This window comes from Canis aureus, chromosome 18 (genome assembly GCF_053574225.1).
Source record: "Canis aureus isolate CA01 chromosome 18, VMU_Caureus_v.1.0, whole genome shotgun sequence".
Lineage (NCBI taxonomy): Eukaryota > Metazoa > Chordata > Mammalia > Carnivora > Canidae > Canis > Canis aureus.
The window spans coordinates 16,993,572-17,006,550 of record NC_135628.1 but is presented as its reverse complement, the minus strand read 5'-3'; the positions used below and the strand labels follow the sequence as shown (position 1 = coordinate 17,006,550).

The 12,979-nt window shown below is 45.0% G+C and overlaps 1 protein-coding gene across 1 annotated transcript in view; it reads left to right on the top strand.

Annotated features, from left to right (window-relative positions):
- Window positions 1–5,991: 5,991 nt before the first annotated feature.
- Window positions 5,992–12,979, top strand: part of ITPRID1 (ITPR interacting domain containing 1) — a 143,463-nt gene continuing 136,475 nt past the window's right edge. Inside the window, exon 1 of the mRNA XM_077856305.1 lies at window positions 5,992–6,500. The gene's annotated coding sequence lies outside the window, so the exon portion shown is untranslated. The remainder of the gene's footprint in view (window positions 6,501–12,979) is intronic.

The window sequence follows — 12,979 nt, the reverse complement described above, 5'->3', positions numbered from 1 at the left end:
ATAGCAAGAGATGTCTCGAAGGCTCAGCCTTCATTGTTCTTTGAAAGTATCTGATATGGTGATAAATGAGTGCTGCTGCTCTTAGGTTGTCACTATTATGTGAATGTCCAGGTCCCCTTGGAAGACTCTCTTTGGGCACCTGACCATATAGGTCAGGCCAGCTCTTAGCGCAACTGCAGGCAAATGGAATTGCTTTGTGAATTGTCATATCAAAAATTAGTTTATGGAACTGTAGCTCAGAAGGGATATTAATATTTTAAGTGCTTATCAGATAGATTTAGAACTTTCTAGAGGCTGGAACGTCTGGGGAGAAAAAGGAAGAAAAAAAAGCTTGTCTGATCTAGCTTGACGGTCAAGCAAAAGACATTTTTCATAGAAAAATTGCTAAAAGAAAATATTAATTACTGGACACGGTTATTCAAAACAGATGAATTCATCTTTGGAAATTCAGAGTTCATGGAGTATAGATTTTACGAGCAACAACAGCTTTGTTCCTTTTTACTATTGTCAAATAAAGAAAAGATTCACATTTAGGTGGTGGTATTTCTGAATACCAATTAATTTCTTCTAAAAGGTGTTCTAAATGACTGAGATAGTCTTGGCACCCACCTTGGACTAATAAGGGAACAAATACGGTCCTTAGTAAAGCTAAAGCTTCAGGCCAGAATAGGGAGAAACTAAAATCCACCATGAATTTTGTGGAAAGAAATCTAGACCTGATGTAGGTAGAGGCTGCGAAGGAAGGCAAGAATGGGTCACATTTCCAGGCTCTGTGCTAGGGAGCACCACGTTAGCAGAGAGCATCTTCTTAGGAATAGGAACCGCACCAACCTGGTTTGGAAGTTGAGGAGATGTGGGTAGAGACGAGCAAATGGCCACTCTCTTCTTGGTGCTGGGTCTGCTAGCCCTCATTTTATGTCATTTGTATCTCCCTAGAGGATGGGGGGACATCCACGTTTAACAAATGAGAAAACTGAGGTTCAGAGAGTGTATGCGACTACTCCCAGGTCACACAGCACACAGCGGGCACTCCGGCAGGGTGGCTGGGTGGGTTCTGGGATCCAACCCATACCGTTGCTCATAATGCCCGGTCTTTTCTGCTCCATCCAAACTGCCTCATCACAGCGGGTCCCCCCATTTCGGATATCTTTTTAATGACACTTGGAGGCGTTTTCCAACCAGGGAATTACAGACACAGATTACGTGAAAATGGCTAAATCTGCACCATGGGATAAGAACTATCTGCAGTTTACTATTCAATTAACCTAAATGTAACCATTTATTCCTGCTGACATTGTTTGCCATGCCTACTTCATTGTAATGGAGTACTTAATTGGCTAATATCTACCTTGATTATGAAAGGGCACAAACAGTGAAATGAATAAAAATATTATAGAGCAAAGCAGAGGGAGCGAAAAGAAAAAATGAGGAAAAGCTACAGAGAGGACAACAGTTCCCATGAATACTTGGCTAAGGATGTGACTTCGCCCTGCCTAGTGCTGTGACCTCTTCTTCCGTTTCCTGGATGCCACTGATGCTCCTGCCTGGCCTCCCCTCAGGTCTTACGAAGCTAGTGGTTCAGGGCTGGCTGCTTCCTGCTTCCTTCAACTGGAGACTTAGAATCAATGGTAGAGAATGGCCAATATCAGCTGATAAAATAGAGCAAAGTTCAACATTTCCCCTCTACCATCAAAATATTGGTCTATTTCCTTGTAATACCTTTTCGTGTGTGTGTATGTAAAAAACATTTTTTGCAGAGTTGAAATTACACCATACACATAATTTTGTATTCTGCTTTCTTTTCACCCAAGAGTGTATTGTTACAGCATACAAAATCCTATGAAAACAATTTGGGAAACACATTTAATTAGTGTTTTCTCTTAAATTGTGAAACATATAGACTCATATGGTGGACACCTGGCAGGATATACAAGGGTGGGGTCTCTCCCTACCCATACCCAGCCCTATCTCCTCCCCAGCACATGGGGCTGAAATACCTGCCAGGCCTTTTGCTAGGTCTCTGACTCTGAGGCCACTCCTGCTGTCGGTGTAGTGGAGCTGGGTTGCAGAAATGGGAGGGGTGTTTGACTATAGAGTCTCTAGGTCCCAAGCCTGGTACCTTTGTTCTTTGGTAGTTTTTGTCTAACTCTATGGAATATTCCCTTCCGCCCCAGCTGCCAAAGGCCATTTCTACTGCTTGGCATTTTATAATGACTATAATATTGTGCACTTGGAAGATATGGATGTATCTGCTGTTTGGTTCTGCCCTTGGGCCTTTGGGCAGGAGACTTGTGAGTCTGTTGGGAAGAGGGGAGCTGTATGTGATCCATTCATGTCCATGGAGGCTGATAAAAGCAAATTGAAAGCAATGAGACACCCTAGGCTGTGCCCAGGCAACTCTGACCACCTGTCCTCGCTCCTGGACTCATGGCTTCAGTTTCTGAACTCTGTATCCAATTCGAACTCTTGCCTGTGGTATCCTCTAGCAACTTCCAGGGAGCGCCTGGGTGGCTCAGTTGGTTAGATGTCTCTGCAACTTCCCTGCTTTTTACTTCTTAGTCTTTGGCTAGCTCATGCCTATGGTTTTTGGTGTTCTCTGTTATCATGTGGGTTTGCTCCACGTTGACCTCATGGCCATAAGGAATTAGCCTTGGCCATGGTACACCTGTTCTCTATTTCTTTCTGTTGGGATGAGGCAGGTTCCAACATTTAGCCTATGAGTGCTGCCGGGTTACTCATTACCTACCCAAGGCAAAGCATGAGGGGCAATCCCTCTCCCACTACCCACACCTGTGGAACTCAGTGTGACAGGAAAAAGAGACAGTCATTCCCATTGTCCCAAAGACAGATGAGGAGATAATGGGACTGACGCTCAGTTTACATTAGCCACCCCTTGCAGCGTCACCACCACCTTGCCCCTATTTCTCTTTTGAGTAATACTGGGGTAGTTCCAGTAAATTCCAAGTTCCCAAGCCCAAGAGATAAGGGCAAAGAGGATGGGCAGGCTTGTATCCAGACTGTCCTGTCAGAACAAGGCAATACTGATGGCCCCTCTGGGAAGACATTCTGCAGCCAGGACTCCCCTCCTCCCTGGAATGTAAGGTCTGTTAGCTAATTTACCACCCAATTTGGCCAGATGAGCAGCAGGACAAATTGTCAGAAGGCTTCTCTTTAGGGAGGTTCCTCTTTTCCTCTCAGTCACTGGGGATGTGAGTGAGTCGGGCACCTTTCCAGACAGCAATCAGAACTACAGACCATAACTATATATTCTTTGTCCCAGACATACTATATCTAGGAAGTTACACTTTAGGAAATCACTGGACTGGGACGCCTGGGTAGCTCAGCGGTTAAGCGTCTGCCTTCGGCTCAGGGCGCGATCCTGAAGACCAGGGATCGAGTCCCACATCAGGCTCCCGCATGGAGCTTGCTTCTCCCTCTGCCTGTGTCTCTGCATCTCTCTCTCTCTCTATGTCTATCATGAATAAATAAATAAATAAATCTTTTTAAAAAAAGAATAAATAAATAAAATCTTAAAAAAAAATCACTGGACAAATCCTAAGGTAGCACAAGTAGGTAACAGGAACAATGTGACAACAGAGTTGGCCATAAAAGCCAAAGATACTTAAAGAGTGAGGGAGGAAGGGTAGGAATAAGGGGAGAGAGAGAGAAAGAGATACACAGAGACAGAAGGAGAGAGAGAGATAAACAGAGACAGAAAGAGAAAGAGAGTGCTTGCATGTGAAGAACTTTAATGCCCTACAATAAATTTAATTGGTTAAATAAACTGTGGCCTGTCTATAAATGTAACATTAAAAATGATTAAATGTAGTTACTAGCCTAGAAAATGTTCTTGCTATATTGTTAAAGTCACAAAAAGCAAGTTACCAAACAGTATCCTTTTAAGGATATGCACTAAATGTTAACGGTGGTTATCTGTGGGTGGTGTGATTTCAGGTGACTTTTAAGAAATTTTTTTTTCCTTATATGTTTTTTTTTAAACAATCTACAAAAGCAGGCATTGCTTCTGTAATGAAAAATAACAGCCAAGGAGGAAAGAGTACCTAAAACCGCCTCTCTCAGCCATTCTGAACTCCTCGTTTTGTGTGAGAAGTGACAAGCACCTTGGGGACCCAGACACATCTTCCTGACTTTGAAACAACGCTCTCGCCCCAAATCAGGGTGAGCAGAGAAATCTGGATGAGAACCTCATCCTTGCCAGACACCGTCTCATATAAATCCCTGGCCCTGGCAGTCCTGAGCCCACAGCAGAAGCCCCACCTCGGGGGCAGCCCTAAGGAATGAGTTTTCAAGAGCCCAGACAGCCACCTTCTGTTTCACAGAAGCTTCTGCACAGTTCTACCCAGAGGACAGTCAAGGACACCTAATGGCTCCTTAGCTATTGGGACCCTTTTCTGATCTCAGGATAAAAGGCTGCAGTTGCCTTTCAGCACACAAACATTCGTCCTCACCTGCCTCAACCAAGCCTAACCTTGCAGGACCACCAGGGAATGTGTTAAAAGTGCCCTTTCGGGTGCCCCCATCCCAAGTGGGATCCGAATCTCTACAGACAGTGCCTAGAACTCTGTGTTTTTACTAAGCTATTCTATGCACTAAGAGATGGAAAGCAATCATGTCGCCCACACAGCGTCACCCTCTCTGTGCCATCAGAAACGCATGCCCTGCTGGGCCAGTTTGTTCCCTCTATTGCAAGATAGCAGGGCGCGTGGGAATTCAGACACTCTGAACCCCACCAACAACGTGATGAATTCCTTCCTTCCTTCATTTCCACCACTGGACACTGGTGGTGGAAGAGTAAGCCACGGCCACCGCTCCCCGGGATATTGCAAACAGAGGGGGATGCCAGCACGCCAGTGTGTAGCTGTTGTGCAGTGTGATGGGTGCAGTAGTAGAGGTCAGGAGTAAGACACCCAATGTGGACATCATCCCAGGCCACTGACGGTGAGCCGTATGCAGAACGGATAAGAAACTCCATGGGCCTGAGCTTGGGGGTGCGTGGAAAACGGAGGGCTGTGGAGTCAGTGAGAAACACATTGAACCTGTTTTACAGCTGAGAAACAGAGGAATTTAGGGCTGTAGGAATTTCTTTGCGGTCCCCTAGGGAATTGGGGTTAGAAATAACTGTTTTTCATCTCCCCATCAATAGAACATTGGCTGGGATTCCTAACTCCCACCCAGATTGCTATGAGTGGCCCTACGACCCCAGAGAAAGGGATATAGGGACTCCTGGGTGGCTCAGCCATTGAGCGTCTGCCTTTGGCTCAGGGCATGATCCTGGAGTTCTGGGATCAAGTCCCATATCAGACTCCCTACATGGAGCCTGCTTCTCCCTCTGCCTATGTCTCTGCCTCTGTGTGTGTCTCTCGTGAATAAATAAATAAAATCTTTTTAAAAAGAGAGAAATAGGGATATATTACTGCACTAGCTCTCAATCATTTCGATGTCATAGATCCCTTTGAGGACCTGATGGAATGTGCCTATGTGCACGCACTTTTGAAAAAATTGCAAGGGGACTGTTAACCCCCTGAACCCTTCTACAGTTCATGAGATAAAAACTCTTAACCCCAAACAAAGGACAGAGAGAGGTGTGAAAGGGTAAGAACACAAGGAACTGAAATCTAAGAAAAAGATGTTCAGCATTCCTGGGAGAAAATGCCTTCTGAAGGGCAGGAGGAAAACAAGAAAATGAGTAGGCTGTGCGATGCGCTGCCAGCAAAACATCCAAAGTGATGACAGCTGACGCGCTAGCAGTATTTTAGGATCTCTCTGCCACTTGCACATTTGTTCCTTAGATACACTGACAAAGGCCCACGTTGGAGATTATTGACTCTCTTTCCATTGAGGCTTTTCTATCGAGGATGACAATAAGAAAGCTACGGGCCTGGCAAAAACTTCCAGCTATTGGTGTGATGAAAATGATGCCATGCGCATTAATGGAATCATTCCGTGCCTTTCCCACAGGATTCTAGAACATTCTCATTTGGTGACACAGCTTCCCCTGCAATGCCTCTCCCCCAGAATTTACCTGGGGCGGCAACCATCCTCAGTGTTTGGCCAGCTTGGCCTCTTCTGTCACAGCCTTGTTCTGTTAAAATAAATACACTAAACTCACTCTCAGCAGGTTACGGTGGCCGTCCCTAATGTGGCGAGTGGCTGTGTTCCGGCTGAGTGGACGCACGGGTTTCAATGCCTCAGTTGGGAGAAATGAAGAATATAAGAGGACAGAGGATAAAGAGAATGTGGTTCCATGACCTGAGATGGTGGAGCTTATCTCTGACAGTGGCGGCCCCGACATCTAGTCTGAGGTCAAGTTAAAAAGGACTCGGGCCAGCACTAAGAAGCTTTGTTCAGTGGAATTTGTCCTTTCCAGATCTCTCACAGACAGGACCTGAGCTGACAAATTCCCCCAGCCCAGTTTACGGGAGCCCAGGAGGAGACCTTTAGAGGATCTGTTCGCTGACTTCCATTTCACATCTTGCAAGGTATAGACTATGATTATTTTGCTTAATAGATTAAGAAAGTGAGTCCTTGGGACACCTGGGTGGCTCAAAGGTTGAGCATCTACCTTTGGCTCAGGTCATGATCCCAGAATTGAGTCCTGCATCATGGTCCCTGCGGGGAGCAAGCTTCTCCCTCTGCCTATGTCTCTGCCTCTCTCTCTCTGTGTCTCTCATGAATAAATAAATAAATAAAATCTGAAAGAAAGAAAGAAAGAAAGAAAGAAAGAAAGGAAGAAAAAGGAAGGAAGGAAGGAAGGAAGGAAGGAAGGAAGGAAGGAAGGAAGGAAGTAGGTCTTCTGTAATGAAAAGAGCATGGGGTTTGACACCATGGGAGTTCTGGATTTGGTGGAGCTAAGCCTCAACATTCTTACCTATAAAATGGGTATAACACTATCCAGCATTATCATAGCAGTGAATCAGATACTATAGTTTCTTCCCTTAACTAACAGCCCAAAGTTACTCTTCTGGAAAATGGCAGAGCCAGGTGTTCTAATGGCAAGTCCAGGAATCGTTCCCTGCATCCTACCCTGCCCTGCCTACTACATCTTCTGTCTTTTTGAAGACACTGTGGAAAGAGCTTCAAATTCCCATATGGCGTCTTGGAGATTCACCTTTCATGACAAAGATTCCCACAGAATTAATTCACAGCACTGCTAAGGTGGGGTGCTGGTGGATGTGAGTAATTTTTTTTATAGTGTTACAATAATTTATCATCCTCTCTCCAGCAGCCGTACTCTGGCTGGCAGCTCTAAAAACCCTACAGTCCACGAGAGAGCAGTGAACAGAAATATTTTCAAGAGCAGATGGGACGTACCTTCAAAACGCAGGATTGTCCCACTGAAACTGGGACATCTGGCAACCCTAAAAAAGCCCAAACTAGATGAAATAAAAATTATGAGATGGAGAAGCAGAAAAATATGTCTTTGCATTGATTAGCAGGGAATGTAATTAATCTCCTTCAACTCCCTTTTCAGTCCTGTGGTGTAAAACAAGGAGAAATCGCAGTCTTGCTGCCTTCCCCTGTGACAGTTCTTACGTGAGAATTTCAAAGTAGTAGAGTTTTAAAACTTCATAGTAATGCCTCCCCTTCTATTGCTCGGAACTGTTTGGGGAGTGATCAAATTCATGCCCAAACTTCCTCAGTACAATGCTTTTCTTGTTAGCCTGGCCAACAGCGGGGTGAGAACACTCTGACGCCTAGAGTTAGGCCAACGTTTACGGTTTTATTAGGAAATTATACAAACAAATCTTTCTTTGCCTATTAGAGGGTTTTATTCCAATTTCTTTTTTTGTGGAGGTCAGCAGTGGTGAGAGAGAGGGAGTGCAGGAGGGAAGATCTCCAGCTTTTCTTCTCCTCTCCCCTTCCTTCCTTCCTTCTTCCGTTTTGACTCCTAGCATCCCATGTTAGGTTGGTCATTTTCTTCTTATCAAACGTGTGTTCCATTTAGCCTAAATACCATGAGACTAGACACGAGTGTTTGTGTGGAGCTCTGTACTGTTGTCACCTGTCCCTGCCCCACTCGGGTCCAGAACAGTGCCTGAAACATGCTGGTACTGACAAGTAAAATGTTTGTGGATTTGAACAAGCTGGACACCTGACACAGACCAACAGCCTTCCTGCATTTAGTCCGGAAGGGGATCAGATGAGTCAGTATCTGAGTTCAGTTAGTCACCTGATAGTGGACAGACCACAAAAATAAAAAGGTAAAATCTAAGAAACTAATCTTTTTAAAGCCAAATATCCACTCTTTATAAAGGCTTATTAAATATATATAGGAAAATATGTCTACATAAAAATATAGTAAATCATATATTATATAAGCTATAATATATAAACACTGTATATATATGTGTGTGTGTATATATATATCCCTATTGAATTATACTTTATTTTCCTAAATATTCTATTATGCCCACTTCTTGGGTCAGAGAAACATTATAAACTGAACCAAATTCCCCTCACTCCCAAAATCCATATGTTGAAGTCCTACCCCCAATGTGGTAGTACTTGGAGAAGAAACTCTCTGGAAGTGGTCAGGGTTAGATGGGCTCCTGAGATTGGAGCTTTCTTGACGAGGCTTGTGCCCTTATTAGAAGAGGAAGAGAAAGACCTCTCTCTCTCCATGTGCATTCTCAGGAGAAATGCCAGGTGAAGACACAGCAAGATGGTGACCATTGGCAAGCTGAGCTCATCAGGAACTAAATCAGTTGATCTCTCAATCTAGGACTTCTAATCTCAGAAATAAGTTTCTATTGTGTAAGCTGTCCAGTCTAGAGTATTCCGTTAGGGCCGTCCAAAGCTGACCATCACAAGAAGCGATGCTCAGCATGGTTAAACACCACAACCAAGGGCCCATGGCCATGGAATGCTATAGCCAAGAAAAGAAACATGTTCTAATAATAAACCAAGGACAATTTCCACTAGGTGACATAGACAGCTCCAAGTTCATGGCCCACGATGCATGACTGTATAGACACGCATGGACACAAGCAGCTTGTATCATCCCCGGGGTTGTTTCCTGGAACAAACCCACAGAGGTTGTGCCCGGAAGCTGGAAGGCTTGGGTCTGCCTCACTCTCTGCCAAGCAGAAGTTGTGAAAGCAAGCCGCCTGGTGGATGCTAAAGTTTCGAGACACTTGTGAGCTAAGTGCCTTAACACGACAGATTTATATATATATATATACATATATATATGTATATATATATATAATTTTTATTTATATATAATAATATAAATTAATATATACTACTTACACCAATGCAGTTAGAGAATATAATCTTTAATACCATTTATGAAGGAGGAGGTCCAGAAAGGCCAAAGGAGGACCTTAGGTCCATGAAGTTCATAATGCAGGCCTGAGGAAAGCACCAAGTATTGAAAATACTTTTCACTTCCAATGGAAACATTTCCTCCGCTGTATTAAATACTGCTCTGTAGTTCCGCAGCCATGCCCCACTCTCCCAAAAGTGCAACAATCATTCCAGAGTCTTGTCTGCTTACACTGTTCCCACTGTTTACACCATCCCCTCCTTCCACACCACCTTCTCCACTAGGCAAATATCCTAATGTCATTCACCTCTGTGCCTTTGTGAAAAGGCATCACAGCTCTTTGCCTCTTGGTTTCTACTATTCTCCTCACCCTCATCACCTGTTGCCTTGTGTTTTAATCATTCAGTCCATCAGGAGCCATACCCAAAGTTAGCAGAGTGCCCTGTGCAATGCAGTCAAGCTTAGTGGTAAAGACCAAGGATTCTGGTCCAAAGTTCAAAATCTAGTTTTGTCACATACCAACTATGTGCTTTTTTGCCTAGTCAGTTAATCTACTTTCTTCCATTTCTTCCTCTGTAAAATGGGAAAAAGTGTAGCATTTTCCTCACAGGATTCTTGTGAAGATAGTTTGAATATACAGGCATGTGTGCACATGCATTCAGACACAGACTTACCACTGGGAACATAGTAAGTGCTATGCAGTGATAGGTATTATCATCATTTATTGCTATTTTTATTAATATTATTAGGTATCAATTTCTAAGCATACAAAGAGCTCCTTAAGAAGTTCAAAATCAAGTGGGAAAACAGGCATATAAGGAAGAAACATTAAGATATCTCTTTCTGGGGCACCTGGGTGGCTCAGTGGTTGAGTGTCTGCCTTTGGCTCAGGTCATGAGCCCAGGGTCCTGGGGTCGAGTCCCACATTGGGCTCCCTGTGGGGAGATTGCTTCTCCCTCTGCCTGTGCCTTTGCCTCTCTCTCTGTGTCTCTCATGAATAAATAAATAAAATCTTTAGATAAAAAAAAGACATCCCTTTCTAAGTGTTTTGAAAACCCAGACTCTCTCTAGCTGGGGGGAAGTTGAGAAGGCATTTTAAATGGAGGCCGCATGCAGGTGGATCTCAGTAGAGGGTTGGATTCTTCAGGCGGATGAGGGGGCAGGGCATCTTGGAAGAGTTTGCAGACTTGACGATCTCAAATAGCTAAGTTATGTCTGGAGATTGTTGAGAATTTTGGTGGGGCCAGAGCATAGGCCACTTCTAGGGAAAGGAGCCACAGGGAGGTGGGAGACAGAGAGTGGAGACACACTTGAGAGTTCCACCCTTTTCCTACCAGCTGTGGGAAACTGGGGAGCAACTTGCTTAAATATCTACTCTGGGGAGACCATTGTGAGGTACTGGAGAGAGGACTGGAGGGAAGGGTCATTGGAGGGGGAGTGGTTAGCAAATGATTATGAGCATGAGCTCAGATCTGGGGGCTGGATCTAAGGTAGGGTGTATGGAGAGAGAGAGATGAAGAGGCCAGAGATGCCAGACTCAGCTGGGTGTGGAGACAGACAGGCTGTTGGAAGATGATGAGGCAAAGACAGAAGCTGACTGATTCCTGGTTCTTGGCCCGGGTGGTAGGATCCGTGGTTTCTGTGCTTCTGGAACACATGTAGAGACTTCTGGGAAGAAGCTGGGATGAGTCTGGTCCTCAGAAGGGAGACCTAGGCTGGTGATAAAGGTTTAGAGGATTCATCAAGCCTGTAGGTGATGCCACAAGAGTGGCTGAGAGCACCCAGGTGAGGGTGTCAGCCATGGGTGGATGGCAACACAGGTTGCCTGCCAGGATTCAAACCTGAACAGTTGTGGCAAACCTGAAAGAAGTCCGTTGACAGAGTCTATTATATTTCATTGTTCATTGTCCACCCCATCCACAGGACTGTTAGTTTCATGAGAATAGCGTCTTCGTGTTCTGCAACAAAGACTCCAAGAGCCACCAGTATCATGTGATATAAACTGGAGCATGTTGAGGAAACATCACAAGCAGAAGGGGAGCTGAATATGCGCAATGCTCCAAGGTTCGTTATCCCAGAGAAGGGTGCCTAGGGCAGGCAGGTGCCCCATAGCTTTGGTAGACAGAAAGCTTCCACTACTTTGAAATTCTACATATTTTTAAGGGTGCAGAGGGGGCAACCTGGTAGAGAAGCATCTTCATTAGAAAGTCTGCTTTGGGGCAGCCCCAGTGGCCCACCGGTTTAGCGCCGCCTTCAGCCCAGGGTGTGATCCTGGAGACCCGGGATCAAGTCCCACGTCAGGCTCCCTCATCAGCTTGCTTCTCCCTCTGCCTGTGTCTCTGCCTCTCTCTCCCTCTAGTCTGTCGTGAATAAATAAATAAAATCTTGTAAAAAAAAAAAAAAAAGTCTGCCTTGGTCGCTGTCTCAGTCCAGTGAGTTGACTCTCCTTGCTAAGGCATTAAAGGGAAGAGGTGACCTCCAGGGTCATCGGATCTGTATCTCCTCACTCGGGTATCCCCAACGCCTACAACAGTGCTCAGCATCTAAAGTGGTCAAAAACAGTCATGAAATCAATAGTGTACCCCAACATGTCTAGCACAGATCTTGGCACATGGTGAGTGCTCATGGAGTGAACTTTCCTTCTGTCTTCCAGACACTAATGGGACTCATGCTAATTCTAACTTATTTCTCCAAGCCCTCATCCCTATTCACACAACCTAGTGGGAGATGATCCCCCTGTAGGGGCCTAAATACCCTGGGGTTCTTTCTCTGTTTTTCCTCAATTGCATTAGCTGAACCCTATGTCCCACCCCTCTATCCCTCCCCTTCCTGCTGGACAATAATGCTGTACCACTTTACAACAAACAGGGACAGCTGCCACCAGTTTTCAGCTAAGGAAACGGAGACTCCCAGGGTTTAATGTCTTGCCCAAGGCCCTAGGGATGCAGTGTGGGAGCTGCTAAGCCTTTTGACCCCGAGTCCATGGCTCTGCCCATGCCTTCTACAGGAAACACTTGGAGTACGGTTCACAACAGTCCCCAAGCAGATCTTTGGGAGAAGATGATGCAATGGTCATCATGCTGCATTCCCAGAAAAGCCACACAACACAGGCCACTTAGGGTGGAATGGTGGAAAGAACACTGAGTTCCTGGGTCAGCTCTGACGCTTAGCATGTGTGTGATCTTGGGCAAATTTCTGCAGTGCTCCGGGCCTTGGTTTTCATTTCTGCAAAATGGGAATAATGATGATTCCTGCCCTTTCTACGCTATAGAATTTTTTTAACCAACAATTGCTCAGTGGGGCGCCTGGGTGGCTCAGTAGGTGAGGCATCTGCCTTCAGCTCAGGGAGTGATCTCAGGGTCCTGGGATCGAGCCCTGAGTCGGGCTCCCTGCCTAGCAGAGAGTCTGCTTCTCTGTCTCCCTCTGCCTCCTCCCTCTGCTTGTGCTCTCTCTGTCTGTCTCTCAACTAAATAAATAAATCTTTAAAAACAAAACAATCGCATAGTGCATATTGCACAGCAAATGCAAATGCAAAAATAAATACGTAATTGAGTGAAAGAGTTGAGAGGATTGTGAAATTGCCCATAGTATCAGGGGCCTCTTTTTTCCATTCTAAAAATGGTCAATAATGAAAAGAGTGCCTTTTTTGGTCCCTAAAGATTGAGTTGTAGTATCCATTTATGTATTAAT